The following is a 15,000-nucleotide window of genomic DNA, read 5'->3' on the forward strand; positions in this document are numbered from 1 at the left end:
ACCACCGCACCGTCGATGCTCGCGACAGTCATGCCGTGAGACTGTGCACCGTGCACGCGACCGAGTAAGGCCACTCAGAGACATCCATTTCCCAGGCATATGCCCCCTACGCACTTTTGGTGGTGCACCCCGCACGAACAATCCCGCCTCGACCAGCCTGAACAATTCCCCTCTCGAAGGAAGGCCTCGGCCTTAATCGTCCACGACAAACAGCTCGACGAGGCATGAAGCACCCACGGGAGCCGGAGCATGACGATGCAGAGTCTCGGTTCACAGGAGCCTGGGAAGAACATCCCGTACGGAACCCTTTACCCGAAAACATCCGAACCGCACATGCTCGCGACAGTCCTGCCGTTAGAGAATGCACCGTGCACGCGACCGAGTAAGGCCACTCAGAGACATCCATTTCCCAGGTATATGCCCCCTACGCACTTTTGGTGGCGCAACTCGCACGAACAGTCCCACCTCGACCCCGTAAACAAGCTTTTTTGCCTCGAAGAGTTCGTCGGAGACGAAGAAGCAACCTTCAGTGCAAACGTAGCACTCTTTTGTGCAACCGCCCAAACAACGCCCCCTCTACCCTCTGTCGAAACACTCGGCATTGCTGCTCCCTAAGGTGAGCTTCTCCTCATAGGCAATTCCGCTCTTATCCGGTCACGTTTGTGTGCCCGAATTTCGCAAGGCAACCTCCATGGGACATGGAAAAGACTCGAGAAGAGAGCTCGCTCACGGGAGAGAGAAGCCAAGGAGACCACGAGAGTGCTGAGAGTGGGACAGCGCTGAATAGGCGGGAGAAGCCTGCGCGTATAAACGGAGATATATATCCAATTGCAACGAAGGAACGTGCCAAAGATCGAGAACAATGGCAGAAATGCTAGTAACGTGCACTTCGGGACCAACGCATCACCGGAAGACAACCGCCAAACATCGAAAGAGTCGCGATGCTCCGCAACCTACGTGCAAAGCGGTCGCACACCGGGTAAGGGAGTGAGAGCCCCAAACATAGCTGGGCGAGGCGCTCACTCCGCTCTTTAATATCTCGTTAATACCGCCAAGGAAATGGCACAAGCACACACACACAAGCATCCTCGGAAGAGGACAGTTCGAGTGACAGGTCAAATCCAAGAGTTCCGAAGACTACCTCCAGGAACAATCGGGAACAAGACCGATTACAAGTCGTCGAGTCTGTTACTGGGCGAACACGAGATGCGCACAGGAAATCGATCAGCCCTCACAATGGCCCAAGGCCAGAGATCGGACTGCTACGATTTACCCCAACAATCATCGTGCCACTCTTCGCAGAGAGGTGATAGACGCCAACGAGCCCGCGCATAGCAATCGAGGTGTAAAAAGGGCGTTGAAGGCAGGAAGCCTGGACGAAAGAGGCTACGAGGTCACCTCGAAGCGGTCTAAGAATCGGGCGCACTTGGGGCGACTACCAGTGCCAACCCCTTATCCCGCGGTGCGTCCGACACACAGAAATTTCCAAGGCGGCCAAGGAGCCTCCCCGCATAGCAATCGGGGTGTGAGGTTACGGATGCAGCATTGATAGCAATCGAGGTGTGAGGCGAAGGATGCAGAAGTGAGAGCCGAGGGATGTAGCAGAGATAGCAATCGGGGTGTGTGATGCAGAAGAGATAGCAATCGAGGTGTGCGGTGGGAAGGGCCCAGCAGCCAGAATGCATGAAGCGACGGATGAAGCAGTGATGACAACCGGGCTGTGAGGAGAGGAGGGATGCAGCCAAGAAAGCAATCAGGGCTCGAGGCAAGGGATGCATCAAGGATAGCAATCATGTTGTGAGGCGAGATTCCAAAGGCTAAACGTGAGAGGCTGCAGGGTCGACTCAGAGAGGTCTATGCATGTGAGAGGCTGAAAGCAAGGTCGACTCGGAGCGGTCTATGCATCGGGCGCGCTTGGGGCGACTACCAGTGCCAACCCCTTATCCCGCGACGCGTCCGACAAAGAGAACGTTCCAAGGCGGCAGAGGAGGTTACCAGCCGAAGGATGCAGTAGCAATAACAGGTATAGTTCCGCGGCGGCCGAGAAGACTCACCGCATAGGAATCGGGATGCGAGGCGAGGGATGCGGCGGGAAGGCCCCGACGGCTAAACGGAAGAGGCTGCAGGGCCGCCTCGGAATGGTCCAAGCATCGGATGCGATTGGGACGACTACCAGTGCCAACCCCTTATCCCGCGATGCGTCCGATACACAGATAGTTCCAAGGCGGCCGAGGAGCCTCACCGCATATCAATCGGGGTGCGAGGCGAGGGATGGGGCGGGAAGGCCCCAACGGCTAGACGGAAGAGGCTTCAGGGCCACCTCGGAATGGTCCAAGCATCGGACGCGCTTGGGGCGACTGCCAGTGCCAACCCCTTATCCCGCGATGCGTCCGATACACAGATGGTTCCAAGGCGGCCGAGGAGCCTCACCGCATAGCAATCGGGGGTGCGAGGCGAGGGATGGGGCGGGAAGGCCCCAACGGCTAGACGGAAGAGGCTTCAGGGCCGCCTAGGAATGGTCCAAGCATCGGACACGCTTGGGGCGACTACCAGTGACAGCCCCCTATCCCGCGATGCGTCCGATACGAAGATGGTTCCAAGGCGGCCGAGGAGCCTCACCGCATAGCAATCGGGGTGCGAGGTGGGGGATGCGGCGAGATGGCCCCAACGGCTAGACGGAAGAGGCCACAGGGCCGCGTCGGAATAGTCCAAGCATCGGACGCGCTTGGGGCGACTACCAGTGACAACCCCTTATCCCGCGATGCGTCCGATACGAAGATAGTTCCAAGGCGGCCGAGGAGCCTCACCGCATAGCAATCGGGGTGCGAGGTGGGGGATGCGGCGAGATGGCCCCAACGGCTAGACGGAAGAGGCTGCAGGGCCGCCTCGGAATAGTCCAAGCATCGGACGCGCTTGGGGCCACTACCAGTGACAACCCCTTATCCCGCGATGCGTCCGATACGAAGATAGTTCCAAGGCGGCCGAAGAGCCTCACCGCATAGCAATCGGGGTGCGAGGTGGGGGATGCGGCGAGATGGCCCCAACGGCTAGACGGAAGAGGCCACAGGGCCGCCTCGGAATAGTCCAAGCATCGGACGCGCTTGGGGCGACTACCAGTGACAACCCCTTATCCCGCGATGCGTCCGATACGAAGATAGTTCCCAGGCGGCCGAGGAGCCTCACCGCATAGCAATCGGGGTGCGAGGCGAGGGATGCGGCGAGATGGCCCCAAAGGCTAGACGGAAGAGGCTGCAGGGCTGCCTCGGAATAGTCCAAGCATCGGACGCGCTTGGGGCGACTACCACTGCCAACCCCTTATCCCGCGATGCGTCCGATACACAGATAGTTCCGAGGCGGCCGAGGAGGTGGGGGATGCAGCGAGATGGCCCCAACGGCTAGACGGAAGAGGCTGCAGGGCCGCCTCGGAATAGTCCAAGCATCGGACGCGCTTGGGGCGACTACCAGTGACAACCCCTTATCCCGCGATGCGTCCGATACACAGATAGTTCCGAGGCGGCCAAGGAGCCTCACCGCATAGCAATCGTGGTGCGAGGTGGGGGATGCGGCGAGATGGCCCCAACGGCTAGACGGAAGAGGCTGCAGGGCCGCCTCGGAATGGTCCAAGCATCGGATGCGCTTGGGGCGACTACCACTGCCAACCCCTTATCCCGCGATGCGTCCGATACACAGATAGTTCCAAGGCGGCCGAGGAGCCTCACAGCATAGCAATCGGGGTGCGAGGCGAGGGATGCGGCGAGAAAGCCCCAACGGCTAGAGGGAAGAGGCTTCAGGTCCGCCTCGGAATGGTCCAAGCATCGGACGCGCTTGGGGCGACTACCAGTGACAACCCCTTATCCCGCGACGCGTCCGATACACAGATAGTTCCAAGGCGGCCGAGGAGCCTCACCGCATAGCAATCGGGGTGCGAGGCGAGGGATGCGGCGAGAAGGACCCAACGGCTACACGGAAGAGGCTTCGGGGCCGCCTCGGAATGGTCCAAGCATCGGACGCGCTTGGGGCGACTACCAGTGACAACCCCTTATCCCGCGACGCGTCCGATACACAGATAGTTCCAAGGCGGCCGAGGAGCCTCACCGCATAGCAATCGGGGTGCGAGGCGAGGGATGCGGCGAGAAGGACCCAACGGCTACACGGAAGAGGCTTCGGGGCCGCCTCGGAATGGTCCAAGCATCGGACGCGCTTGGGGCGACTACCAGTGACAACCCCTTATCCCGCGACGCGTCCGATACACAGATAGTTCCAAGGCGGCCGAGGAGCCTCACCGCATAGCAATCGGGGTGCGAGGCGAGGGATGCGGCGAGAAGGACCCAACGGCTAGACGGAAGAGGCTTCGGGTCCGCCTCGGAATGGTCCAAGCATCGGACGCGCTTGGGGCGACTACCAGTGACAACCCCTTATCCCGCGACGCGTCCGATACACAGATAGTTCCAAGGCGGCCGAGGAGCCTCACCGCATAGCAATCGGGGTGCGAGGCGAGGGATGCGGCGAGAAGGACCCAACGGCTAGACGGAAGAGGCTTCGGGTCCGCCTCGGAATGGTCCAAGCATCGGACGCGCTTGGGGCGACTACCAGTGACAACCCCTTATCCCGCGACGCGTCCGATACACAGATAGTTCCAAGGCGGCCGAGGAGCCTCACCGCATAGCAATCGGGGTGCGAGGCGAGGGATGCGGCGAGAAGGACCCAACGGCTAGACGGAAGAGGCTTCGGGTCCGCCTCGGAATGGTCCAAGCATCGGACGCGCTTGGGGCGACTACCAGTGACAACCCCTTATCCCGCGACGCGTCCGATACACAGATAGTTCCGAGGCGGCCGAGGAGCCTCACCGCATAGCAATCGGGGTGCGAGGCGAAGGATGCGGCGAGAAGGACCCAACGGCTAGACGGAAGAGGCTTCGGGTCCGCCTCGGAATGGTCTAAGCATCGGACGCGCTTGGGGCGACTACCAGTGACAACCCCTTATCCCGCGACGCGTCCGATACACAGATAGTTCCAAGGCGGCCGAGGAGCCTCACCGCATAGCAATCGGGGTGCGAGGCGAGGGATGCGGCGAGAAGGACCCAACGGCTAGACGGAAGAGGCTTCAGGGCCGCCTCGGAATGGTCCAAGCATCGGACGCGCTTGGGGCGACTACCAATGACAACCCCTTATCCCGCGACGCGTCCGATACACAGATAGTTCCGAGGCGGCCGAGGAGCCTCACCGCATAGCAATCGGGGTGCGAGGCGAGGGATGCGGCGAGAAGGACCCAACGGCTAGACGGAAGAGGCTTCAGGGCCGCCTCGGAATGGTCCAAGCATCGGACACGCTTGGGGCGACTACCAGTGACAACCCCTTATCCCGCGACGCGTCCGATACACAGATAGTTCCGAGGCGGCCGAGGAGCCTCACCGCATAGCAATCGGGGTGCGAGGCGAGGGATGCGGCGAGAAGGACCCAACGGCTAGACGGAAGAGGCTTCAGGGCCGCCTCGGAATGGTCCAAGCATCGGACGCGCTTGGGGCGACTACCGTTGCCAACCCCTTATCCCGCGATGCGTCTGATACACAGATAGTTCCGAGGCGGCCGAGGAGCCTCACCGCATAGCAATCGGGTTGCGAGGCAGATTATTGGGAAGGGAACCCCCTGGGATGCGGCTCAAGCAGTGCCCAAAGGGACTGGAATGCGGAATCACATCGAGAGACCCAAATGCTATACGAGGGCTCAAATCGAATTATCGATTTGGCCACGACATGGACGCATCGGAACGACTACCTTTGCCGAACCACTCGCAATTGCATCCATACCGAAACCAATAGACATTTCCGTTAGAGCCCTCGCATAGCATTCGGGAATCTCGCATGCCCCTCTAAATCGACCAATGCTGGCGCTCAATGAAAATCCGAGCGCTACCACCGTTCGAGCGCCAGCATTGGTCGAGTTAGAGGGGCACGGGGGAGAATGCTCCAGTCAACACCTCCCCTATATAAGTTATTTGTCCGATTCTCGCACAACCGTAGTCTGCCTCGTCGAATCAAACAACGGTCCCAGATTCCGACTTCCGTTCCGTAGAGACCCAAAAGCTAGATGGAGGCTCGCAAGAAAGAGAGTCGGCGCATAGCAATCGGGTTTCTCGAACGTTTAGGGACCGAGCTCACTTGCGGATAGGGCAAAATCCGCCAAGCAACCCAAAAGCTAGACGGGGGCTCGAATCGAATCGCCTAGGCGGCCACAACAACGACGTGTTGGATCGACTACCAGTGCCAAACCATTCAGCAAGACTAGTCTGTGTCGAGGCCGGATAGAGATTCTCAGAGAGCGCCCGCATAGCATTTAGGAGACCTGCCGCGTCCCTCACACTCGACAAATGGTGGTGCACGTTTATAAATCCGAGCGATCCCAACCCTTTCAAGCACCAACATCGGTCGAGATAGAGGGGCACGGAGGGGGCTGCGTGAGACAACACAGTCCCCTATATAAGTTATTTGTCCGATTCTCACACATCCGAAGAATGGTCATCAAATCGGACAACAGCCCAAACTTCCGACTTCCGTCCCAGAAAGCCCAAGAGCTATCTAAAACGTTCATGGCCGGAACTCGATCGCGGCTATACCAGTCCGCCAAGCAACCCAAAAGCTAGACTGGAGCTCTAGTCGAATCACCTCTGTGGCCATTGCAAGGACGTGTTGGAGCGACTACCATTGCCGAACCATTCCGCAGGTCGAGTCCATACCAAGGCCGCATAGAGATTCACGATGAGCTCCTGCATAGCAATCAGGAGACTTGCCGTGTCCATCACAATCGATAAATCCTGGTGCAAGATTTTTGCATCCGAGCGCTCCAACCAGTCGAGCACCAACATCAATCGACATAAACGGGCACGGGGGGAGGATGCTCGAGAACACTACCTCCCCTATATAAGTTATTTGTCCGATTCTCAAGCAGCCGAAGTCTGGTCATCGAATCGGGTCAAAGACCACAACTTCCGACTTTACCCACAATGCAAGTCATCGAATCGAACATCGGCCCCCGAGTCGGACTCCATGCGTATGTCAGGTCATCGGACCCAAATTCCGCCTTCCTGCGCATGGCGGGCCATCAATATCAACTCGGTCATCGGACCCAAACTCCGCCTTTTTGCGTATGGCACGCCTTCAAATCGGTCATCGGACCCAAATTCCGCCTTCCTGTGCATGGCGGGCCATCAACATCAACTCGGTCATCGGACCCAAATTCCGCCTTTCTGCGCATGGCACGCCATCAACTCGGTCATCGGACCCAAATTCCGCCTTCCTGCGCATGGCAGGTCATCGGACACAAATTCAGACCTCGCCAATATGCCTACGTATCGAATCGGTCATCGGACCCAACTTCCGACTTCATCCATACTGTAGGGTCTTTGAGGTTGGCGCGGTGCGCTCAACCCAGGGAGTCGACCCATCGAAGCATACACCTCCCCTATATAAGCTATTTGTCCGATTCCCACACCTGTGTAGTTTGCACCTCTGACCAGGACATCGACCCCAACTTCCGAACTCGACTGCAACGACGGCACCAGCGCCTTGGTGCGCACCTTGCGACGCACAGTCCCAACATTCGCCTTCCTGCACATGGCAGGTCATCGGACCCAAATTCCGACCTCGCGAGTATGCCTACATATCGAATCGGTCATCGGACCCAACTTCCGACTTCATCCATACCGTAGGGTCTTTGAGGTTGGCGCGGTGCGCTCAACCCGGGGAGTCGACCCAACGAAGCATACACCTCCCCTATATAAGCTATTTGTCCGATTCCCACACCTGTGTAGTTTGCACCTCCGATCAAGACATCGACCCCAACTTCCGAACTCGCCTCCAACGACCGAACCAGCGCCTTGGTGCGCACCTTGCAACGCACAGTGCCAACATTCGCCTTCCTGCACGTGGCAGGTCATCGGACCCAAATTCCGACCTCGCGAGTATGCCTACATATCGAATCGGTCATCGGACCCAACTTCCGACTTCATCCATACCGTAGGGTCTTTGAGGTTGGCGCGGTGCGCTCAACCCGGGGAGTCGATCCAACGAAGCATACACCTCCCCTATATAAGCTATTTGTCCGATTCCCACACCTGTGTAGCTTGCACCTCCGATCAGGACATCGACCCCAACTTCCGAACTCGACTAAAAAGACCGCACCAGCGCCTTGGTGTGCACCTTGCAACGCACAGTGTCAACATTCGCCTTCCTGCACATGGCAGGTCATCGGACCCAAATTCCGACCTCATGAGCATACCTACTAATCGAATTGGTCATCGGACCCAACTTCCGACTTCATCCATACCGTAGGGTCTTTGAGGTTGGCGCGGTGCGCTCAACCTGGGGAGTCGACCCATCGAAGCATACACCTCCCCTATATAAGCTATTTGTCCGATTCCGACACCTGTGTAGTTTGCACCTCCGCTCAGGACATCGACCCCAACTTCCGAACTCGCCTGCAACGACCGAACCAGCGCCTTGGTGCGCACCAAAAGTGCGCACTTTTGGAGGGCACTTTTGTGCGCTCCAAAGGTGCGCACTTTTGGAGGGCACTTTTCTGCGCTCCAAAGGTGCGCACTTTTGGAGGGCACTTTTTGGAGGGCACTTTTCTGCGCTCCAAAGGTGCGCACTTTTGGAGGGCACTTTTTGGAGGGCACTTTTCTGCGCTCCAAAGGTGCGCACTTTTGGAGGGCACTTTTTGGAGGGCACTTTTCTGCGCTCCAAAGGTGCGCACTTTTGGAGGGCACTTTTTGGAGGGCACTTTTCTGCGCTCCAAAGGTGCGCACTTTTGGAGGGCACTTTTTGGAGGGCACTTTTCTGCGCTCCAAAGGTGCGCACTTTTGGAGGGCACTTTTTGGAGGGCACTTTTCTGCGCTCCAAAGGTGCGCACTTTTGGAGGGCACTTTTCTGCGCTCCAAAGGTGCGCACTTTTGGAGGGCACTTTTTGGAGGGCACTTTTCTGCGCTCCAAAGGTGCGCACTTTTGGAGGGCACTTTTGTGCACTCCAAAGGTGCGCACTTTTGGAGGGCACTTTTCCTGTGCTCCAAAGGTGCACACCTAGGTGAGCACCTTCGACCACACCTTGTAGCACACCAAACTCTGACTTTCGACTTCATCCGCAATGCAGGGTCTTTGAGGTTGGCGCAATGCGCACAACCAGGGGAGTCGACCCATCAAACCCAACACCTCCCCTATATAAGCTATTTGTCTGATTCTCATACATGCGTAGCCTGCAGGAGCAATTAGGACATCGACCCCAACTTTCGGCTTCTAAACGAAAACAAGGTCTTTGAGGTTGGTGTAATGCGAACAACTAGGGGAGTCAACCCATCAAACCCAACACCTCCCCTATATAAGCTATTTGTCTGATTCTCATACATGTGTAGTCTACAGGAGCAATTAGGACATCGACCCCAACTTTTGACTTCTTAACGAAAACAAGGTCTTTGAGGTTGACGTAATGCGCACAACCAGGGGAGTCGACCCATCAAACCCAACACCTCCCCTATATAAGCTATTTGTCCGATTCTCATACATGTGTAGCCTGCAGGAGCCATTAGGACATTGACCCCAACTTTTGACTTCTTAACGAAAACAAGGTCTTTGAGGTTGGCGTAATGCGCACAACCAAGGGAGTTGACCCATCAAACCCAACACCTCCCCTATATAAGCTATTTGTCTGATTCTCATACATGTGTAGCCTGCAACAACGATTAGGACATCCACCCCAACTTCTGAATTCGTCTGCGTTGACCGCACCAAAGGTGCACGCCTTGGTGCTCACCAAAATCCGACTTCCGACTTCTTCTGCTATGCGGGGTCTTTGAGGTTGGCGCAGTGCGCACAACCAGGGGAGTCAACCCACCGAATGCAACACCTCCCCTATATAAGCTATTTGTCTGATTCTCATACATGCGTAGACTGCAGCAATGATTAGGACATCCACCCCAACTTTTGACTTCTTAAACAAGACAGGGTCTTTGAAGTTGGTGCAGTGCACACAACCAGGGGAGTCGACCCATCAAACGCAACACCTCCCCTATATAAAGCTATTTGTCCGATTCTCATACGTGTAGTCTGCAGCAGCGATTAGGACATCGACCCCAACTTCCGAATTCGTTTGCATTGACCGCACCAAAGGTGCACGCCTTGGTGTGCACCCTGGAGTGCACTTTGGTGCTCACCTCGGTGCACACTTTGGTGTGCACCTCGGTGTGCACCAAAGGTGCGCACCTTGGAGCGCACCAAAGGTGTACACTTTGGAGCGCACCACATAGGGTCTTTGAGAGGTTGGCGCAGTGCGCACACCAAGGTGGGTGTTGAGGTGCGTGCCGAGGTGGGTGGGTGCTAGGGTGCGCTCCATGGTGGGTGCCAGGGTGGGTGCGTGCTAGGGTGGATTCCAAAGAGGGTCATAGGGTGGGTGCCAAGGTGGGTTGGTGATATAGTGGGTTCAAAGGTGGGTACTAGGGTGGGTTCCAAGGTGGGTCACAAGTTGGGTGCCAGGATGCGTGGGTGTTAGGTTGGGTGCCAAGGTGGGCTCCTGCGTGGGTGGGTGCTAGGGTGGGTTTCAAGGTGGACGCGAGGGCGGGTGCCAAGGTGGGTAACAAGTTGGGTGTTAGGATGGGTGAGTGCTAGAGTGGGTGCCAAGGTGGGTGGGTGCTAAGGTGGATGCCAAGGTGGTTCACAGGGTGGGTGGGTTCTAGGGTGAGTTCCAAGGTGGGTCACAGGTTCAGTGCTAGGGTGGGTGTCAAGGCGGGTGTCGAGGTGCCTGGGTGCTAGGGTGTGGATGCCAATGTGGGTCATAGGGTGGGTACTAGGGTGGGCTGCAATGTGGGTGCCAAGGTGGGTAACATGCTCGGTGGGTTCTAAATTGGGTGCCAGGGTGGGTGTGCACCCACCTTGCCCGAGGTGGGTGCCAAGGTGCCAGTGTGGGTGGGTGCTAAGGTGGATGCCAAGGTGGGTGAGAAGGTGGGTGATAGGTTGAGTGGTAGGATGGGTGGGTGCCAAGATGGGTCACAGGGTGGGTGCAAGGGTGGGTAGGTGCTAGGGTTGGTGTCAGGGTGGGTGGGTGCTAGGTTGGGTTCCAAGGTGGGTGCGAGGGTGAGTGTCAAGGTGGGTCACAGGTTAGGTGCTAGGATGGGTGAGTGCTAGGGTGCAAAGGTGCCAGGGTGGGTGCTAGGATGGGTCGATGCTAGGGTGAGTGGCAAGGTGGGTCCACAAGTGTCAAGGTGGGTGCCGAGGTGGGTGCCAAGTCGGCGACTGCTATGGTGGATGCCAAGGTGGGTCACGGGGTGGGTGCCAAGTTGCTAGGTTGGGTTCCAAGGTGGGTGCCAACGTGGGTGCTAGGGTGCGTGGGTTAAAGGGTGTGTCACAACGTGGGTGCCAGGATGGGTGCGCACCCACACTGGCCAAGACGGGTGCGGGTGCAAGGTTGGGTTCCAAGCCCGGTCACAGGCTGGGTGCTAGGATGGGTGGGTGCCAAGGTGGGCACCAGGGTGGGTGCACCCACCCTGGCCAAGGTGGGTCACGGGGTGGGTCCTAGGGTGGGTAACGGGGTGGGTACTAAGGTGCGTGCCAAGGTGGGTCATAGGGTGGGTGCCAAGGTGGGCACCAGGGTGGGTGTGCACCAACCCTAGCCAGGGTAGGTCACGGGGTGGTTGTCGGGGTGGGCGTCAAGGAGCCAAGGTGGGTGGCAAGTAGCCAAGTTGCGTGCCAAGGTGGGTGTCGGGGTGGGTGCCAAGGATCCAAGGTGGGTGCCAAGGAACCAAGGTGGGTGTCTGGGTGGGTGCCGAGGTGGGAGCCAGGGTGGGTCCCAAGGTGAGTGCAAAGGTGGGTGCCAGGGTCAAGGTGAGTGCCAATGTGGGTTCCAAGGTGCCAGGGTCAGGGTGAGTGCCAATGTGGGTTCAAAGGTGCTAAGTTGGGTGCGAGGTTGGGTGCGAGGGTGGGTGGGTGCCAAGGTGTGCTAGGTGGAAGCCCGGGTGGGTCGGCATCCCATGGGTGTCGAGTTGGGTGCCTGATGGGTGCTTCTTGTCAAGTTTTAGTCGTCGGGACTCATTTCGAGCCTTAGAGGTCGTTTCTTGTCCGGTTGCCCTGTCTTCGACCTGGGAACCCAATTTTGGTCCTCGGGTCCCATTTTTTTTTGTCTCGCATCCCACTTTTGGCCTGTGGCCTTTTCGGGGTCGATTCTCGTTTTGGGCATCAGAGCATGTTTCTTCTCCTAAAACCCAATATTTGTTTATTAAGTCTCGGAACACATTTTTGTTCTCGTGGACCCATCATGGGTCTTGGAACGCATTTGTGGTCCTTGGGTCCCATTTTGCATCCCGAAACTTGTGTTTTGGTGCTTGATCCCTATTTTGGGTGCCCACCTTGCACCAAGTGCGCACCCGGGGCAAACCGAGCGCCTTGGTGCACCAGGGCAAGATCGAGCGTGCACCCGAGGCGCCCCGAACATGCACCAAGGTGCACTCGGCCCACATGTGAGCGCAGGTCGTTGCGCCCGAGGTGGTGTGTGGGCACCGCGTTGCAGACGGGACACTGCACGCACACGACGCCCCCTCCAGGTGCACGCACGTAGGCCGGGCCGGGTGCACACCCGACGCCCTAGCAAGGTGCGCGCACCCGGGCAGGGCTCACACTTGGCGAACGGGGCGCACTTCGCGAGGGAGGGTGTGCACCTCGACGGGGGTGGGTGGCCGGGGTGGATTCGCACGTGGGTCGCGGTTTGCTAAGTACACACTGCGACAAGCTCATAACGGGTGCGATCATACCAGCGTTAGTGCACCGGATCCCATCAGAACTCCGCAGTTAAGCGCGCTTGGGCCGGAGTAGTACTGGGATGGGTGACCTCCCGGGAAGTCCCGGTGTTGCACCCTTTTTTAGTTTTTCGCCGGGCGTCGCAATGCTATTTGAATAAACCTTTTGCCCGTTTGCGTTCTCGTCGGGGCCGGGCCGGGCCGGGGTGCGCTGCCCGCACTACCGCGCGCGCGGGGGCGACACCGAGCGCGCACCCGAGGCGCCCCGAGCACACAGGCCACGGTGCAACCCGGGCGTTGTGCGCGCACCCCGGTGCGCCCGAGGTGCTGCGCGCGCACCCAGGTGAAATCGGTGTGCACCTCGGCCAGTGCGCGCTCGGTCGAGTCGCGCACGTTGGCCAAGGTGCACGGTGATGTTTCTTACTCTAAGGTTCCGCACCAGACGCCCGGGACAGGTGAGCGAAGCTGGGCGGGGCCGGGTGCGCGGCCGGGGCAGGTGCACGCAGCTGGAGAGAGCTTTGGAGCACACTTCGGAGCGCACCAATGATGCGCTCCATTCAAAAGTTTCCTGAAAAGGCAAAAAAAGTTGAGATTATAGAATTTCCCACTTGAGAGATTGTAAAAAAAAAAAATTTAAAATGAAGGAAACGCGGGTGCCAAGGTGTGCGCAGCCCAGCCAAGGTGTGCGCACCAAGGCGCCCACCCTGGCGAAGGTGCACGCAAGGTGCGCACCCGAGGCAAACCGGACAATTAACCCAACTTTCGACTTCGCGCGCACCTTGGAGCGCACTTCGGAGCGCTCCTTGGTGCGCACCAATCTTGGGCACCTCGGAGTGCACCATGGCGCCCACCAAGGTGCGCACCCGGGGCAAACCGAGCTCCGACTTCGTGCGCACCTTGGAGCGCACGAAAGGTGCGCACCATGGCGCCCACCAAGGTGCGCAGCCCAGCCAAGGCGTGCGCATCAAGGTGCGCACCCTGGCGAAGGTGCGCACCCGGGGCAAACCGAGCTCCGACTTCGTGCGCACCTTGGAGCGCACAAAAGGTGCGCAACCCAGCCAAGGTGTGCGCACCCCGGTCAAACCGAGCTCCGAATCGTGCGCACCAGAGGTGCACGCCATCGTGCGCACCTTGGAGCACACTTCGGAGCCCTCCTTGGTGCGCGCCGATGTTGCGCACCTCGGAGCGCACCCGGGGAAAACAATGCAATTAACCCGACTTTCGACTTCGTGGGCACCTCGGAGCGCTCTCGGGTTCGCACCTTGGAGCACACCGAGGTGCGCACCTTTGATGCGCTGCCTTCACCAATTTCCAGAAAAGGCAAGAAAACATTGAGAAGGTGTGCGCACCGAGGTGCCCACCCTGGCGAAGGTGCACGCGAGGTGCGCACCCGGGGCAAACCGGGCTCCGACTTCGTGCACGCCGCACCTTGGAGCACACTTCGGAGCGCTCCTTGGTGCGCACCAGGGCGCGCAACCCAGCCGAGGTGCCCACCCCGGCGAAGGTGCACGCGAGGTGCGCACCCGGGGCAAACCGGGCTCCGACTTCGTGCACGCCATGGTGCCCACCGCGGCGAAGGTGCACGCGAGGTGCGCACCCGGGGCAAACCGGGCTCCGACTTCGTGCACGCCGCACCTTGGAGCACACTTCGGAGCGCTCCTTGGTGCGCACCATGGTGCCCACCAGGGCGCGCAACCCCGCCGAAGGTGCACGCGAGGTGCGCACCCGGGGCAAACCGGGCTCCGACTTCGTGCACGCCGCACCTTGGAGCACACTTCGGAGCGCTCCTTGGTGCGCACCATGGTGCCCACCAGGGCGCGCAACCCCGCCGAAGGTGCACGCGAGGTGCGCACCCGGGGCAAACCGGGCTCCGACTTCGTGCACGCCATGGTGCGCACCGCGGCGAAGGTGCGCACCCGGGGCAAACCGGGCTCCGACTTCATGCACGCCGCACCTTGGAGCACACTTCGGAGCGCTCCTTGGTGCGCACCAGGGCGCGCAACCCAGCCGAGGTGCCCACCCCGGCGAAGGTGCACGCGAGGTGCGTACCCGGGGCAAACCGGGCTCCGACTTCGTGCACGCCGCACCTTGGAGCACACTTCGGAGCGCTCCTTGGTGCGCACCATGGTGCCCACCAGGCCGCGCAACCCAGCCAAGGTGTGCGCACCAAGGTGCACGCGAGGTGCGCACCCGGGGCAAACCGGGGTCCGACTTCGTGCACGCCGCACC

General features: G+C 59.2%; 1 non-coding gene across 1 annotated transcript; it reads left to right on the forward strand.

The window, feature by feature from the left end:
• Positions 1-12,772: 12,772 nt before the first annotated feature.
• On the forward strand, positions 12,773-12,891 carry LOC131865783 (5S ribosomal RNA). Its single transcript, XR_009364456.1, has one exon. It is a non-coding gene; the product is annotated as a 5S ribosomal RNA (ribosomal RNA).
• Positions 12,892-15,000: the final 2,109 nt, after the last annotated feature.

This window comes from Cryptomeria japonica, unplaced genomic scaffold, assembly GCF_030272615.1.
Source record: "Cryptomeria japonica unplaced genomic scaffold, Sugi_1.0 HiC_scaffold_119, whole genome shotgun sequence".
In the NCBI taxonomy this organism is placed as follows: domain Eukaryota; kingdom Viridiplantae; phylum Streptophyta; class Pinopsida; order Cupressales; family Cupressaceae; genus Cryptomeria; species Cryptomeria japonica.